This window comes from Myiozetetes cayanensis, unplaced genomic scaffold (genome assembly GCF_022539395.1).
Source record: "Myiozetetes cayanensis isolate MyiCay16 unplaced genomic scaffold, myiCay2020 scf15, whole genome shotgun sequence".
Classification (NCBI taxonomy): Eukaryota; Metazoa; Chordata; class Aves; order Passeriformes; family Tyrannidae; genus Myiozetetes; species Myiozetetes cayanensis.
This window is the reverse complement of record NW_026087159.1, coordinates 6,653,735-6,657,317: the sequence shown is the minus strand read 5'-3', so window position 1 is coordinate 6,657,317 and position 3,583 is coordinate 6,653,735.

Genomic DNA, 3,583 nt, shown 5'->3' with positions numbered 1-3,583 from the left:
CTTGGGCCAGGGGGATACACCCACAAGCAACCCCTTTCTGCCCTCCACGTGCACATGCAACACATGGGAGCCTCCATGCAAGGATTTGTGCATCTCTGAGGGCAGGGGGATTCCCATGCAGTCCATGGACTCCCAGCACTTGCTAACACATTTGAGAGTGAAACAGGCTGCTAGTCCTGGCAGAGCTGACCAAAATGTGAACACACAGAGACAGAAAGTGGACACCCTCTGCCAGGAATCCTTGCTGTTAGCTGCTTTGCACAAAAACAACTGGTGAAAGATCTTGCTCTGGCCCTCACCAAGCACCCAGCGTGCTTTGCAAGTGGAGGGGGGGGGAATGTCAAATGCACTAAAATATTTATTTTGCAAAAATAACAAACACAAATTGTTTAGATTTAAAGTTTTCCTTTCCGGATGCACTTTTAATCCTCACAGATACTTTCTGTGTCTACCCTGTTCTACCTACAAAACTGCTTGAGATTTTTTGTTGGGTTCATTCCTTTTAATACACAAGAAATGGCCCTCAGGCACCCCATGCAATAGGGGCCATACCTCGGGCTGCCCTTTAACAAATCCTGCTCCCAAAAAAATAAATCCCTTGCCAGTGCATCTGACTCCTTATCTGTTCCCGAGTTCTCACTCCAAAGCTCCATTTCACCAGTGTACACACGCCTCCCTTTTCTATTTCCCCCATCATTTCTTTCTCCCTCTCACTATTTCTGAGCATCACCAGAACACAAATGGTTGTGGAACAGATGGGACACTGATATGGGTGCCCAAGCTGTCCATGCACGAGCCAACCTCGTGCCATGGAGTGCTGCAGCTGAGCTAATGTCCCCTGAGCTTGTGGGATATGTTTGTCCATACGCTTGTTTCCACAGCCAGGCTGGTAAATCTAGCACATGGATCTGCTGCAGCAGAGCCCAGGACACAGCTCAGCACAGGGCAGAGCCTGTTTACTGCTCATCTGGCTGCAAAGTTACAAAAGCTGGGAGTTTTCCCCCCAAGACCTGTTTAAATGGGGAGAAGGTGGGTCTTCCTGGGGAGTGGATTTGGGGAAAGATTTTAAGATCTTTCATCAAGAAAAAAAAGTTATAGTTCAAGAGGAACTCAGGTTTGTCTTTGTATCCTCAAGTCTGTGCAGCTTAAGAGGTCAAGAGGTCACTAGAAGTGTTTAAAAAACCCCAGACCAAACCAAAAAAAACAAACTAAAGCCATCATCTTCACAAGCCAGTGCCACACAAAAAGCAACTTCTGATCAACTGTGCAAATAAATAAATAAATAAATAAAAAATCCATGCACTCCAAATCCTAGGTCCTGGATTTTGCAGGGAAGTGCTGCTGTCAGGGATGGAATATTCCGAACAGGCAGCTTATCTGACTGTGCCAGCAGTCTGTCAGAGCCACCTCTTAAGGTTAAACCTTGCCAGCCTGCCAAGTCCTCAACACAATGTGGTGTCCAGATGCATAGCTGGCATCCTGCTGCCCAGGATGCATAACCCAACGTAGCTCAGTCCCCTTTAGTGCTGATTTACAGCAGGATGCTCTGACTCCCTGGTCCCAGGGCTGATGGCAGAAGCTGGGGATCCAGCATCCACACACTGCTGGGGCAGGGATGATTTCCATCCCTTCAGATGGTGTGTTTGCATCATGCTGAATGACAGGCCTCTTGGACACACTCACCAAAACCATCCCAGCTGGGTTTCCCCAGCACCCCATAAACTTTTTAAATGCATTCTTCCTTCCCGCATTTGTTTGTTTAAGGTTTTCCTTAGAGATTAATTGCTCAGTCCTGCAAGTAAGATTGGAGTATCTACCTGGTCCTTCTGCAGCCCCTGAGCACTCCTGCAGAGTCTCACATCCTATTTGGGAAGTCAGGGAAAAGAAAAGTTATGAGGAGCAACCAGCTGAAGATCGAAGGCTGAGGCAGTGAGTCCTGTTCCCGTCCAGCATCCGTGGTTCTTGCCTTGGTATGCTGGGTCTTAACACTGTCTCGTGTACTTCTGAAGCATAATCAGTTCTGGCAGTAGGTATCTGCAAACCCAGTGCTTTGATCAAGAGGGAGAACTACAAGCATTTTCAAAGGGAAAACTTTAATCAGTGTTCCATTTTCCCTCCATGATTTCATGTGGAATCACTGATCAGGCCTGGGGAAAGCCTTGCTTTTTCACTTCACAGCACCACACCAGCAAAGACAAGGGTCACCCTGGCAGGACCCATCAGAGTACAGGGTCAGAGAGCTCTGGTCCCATTGAATGAACCTTCTATGCTGAAAGAAGTCAGTTTTGAAACAGTTCAACATCTATAGTGTGACAGAGGCAGTTTGGAGGAAAGAGGGATACCCTTTCTACCTCCAGCACGCAGAAAACTTTTCCAAAGCATTTATTTTATGGGATGTTTGTGTCCAGCCAACAGCACTGCCAAGACTGAGATTATCTTCCACGACATTGTTTGTTCAAATAATTGGCCGTAAGTATTTTACAAGTTACTAAAAGTAGTAAAGAAAACAAGCACATAAGTGATTTTGAAAACAAGCTGCACCCTTTGCTATTAAAGGCAGCGAGTGTACATGTACCCTGGCACCACTGCCCACTCTCAGGGGAGCACTGCAGCATGCCTGGATCTGCTGAAGGCAGCAGGACTGGGTCAAAACTCCATTCCTGAGTGCTGCACAGCTCCCAGTCATGGGCCCAGCCACAAATCACCAGACACCATCACTTGTCCACAACAGGCACAGAGCCGAAATGCCACTGATGCTGCTATGTCCCAAACACAGCATTCCAGCAACTGAGATCTGCTCAGCTAGATTGCAACAGGAACCCACAGTCAGCTTTCATAAAGAACAATTTTTCATCACAGGTCATTTTCCCCTGCTCACTTCTCACAGACCAGCTCCTGTGATGAGCAGCAGAAGTCAAGACATTGATGCCCACAGCTTGTGGGAACGAGCTCCATCCTGTCTGACTTCTGTTTTATTAGTATTAATATATGTGTATATAGCCTGGCATTTAAAGGATGTGGGAGCCTGCTTCGCATTCTTTTTAGTGTCTCAAAGTGATATTTAAGAAGAGTTAAGACTCTGTGGCCAGTTTTATAGAGCTACAGAGTACCCAGGGGTCTCTTTCCAGAGACATTTTACAAATAAAAATCTTCCTTCCTTTGCTATTTTGAACTATACTCACTGCAAACAGCTTTCCCACTTTTTAACTGTTTTTATTGGAAATTTCTCCTGTGTTCCAAAAATGGTGAGATACATGCGAGAGTTCACCAGATAGATAAAGCTTTGGCAGAGTCAGAATATTCCTGACACTTGGGTATTTCACCTTATTTAATCCATCTTTTAACCAACAAAGCTGTTAAGTGATTCTGCTCACTCAATCTTTGCCCAACAGAAAGTTTAAAGAAAGCAAACCTTGCTCCTTTAACTCATTAGATCAGCAAGACCATCCCAAAGTAGATGTTTGGAACGCTTGTATCAAACCTCAGTCTTCTAAGGAGAATACAGGTCCTAAAATCTACAGTATTAGGCAAGGCTCTTGACATCAGCTACAAACAATTTCTGAAGTGCTGGGCTGTAAATCCC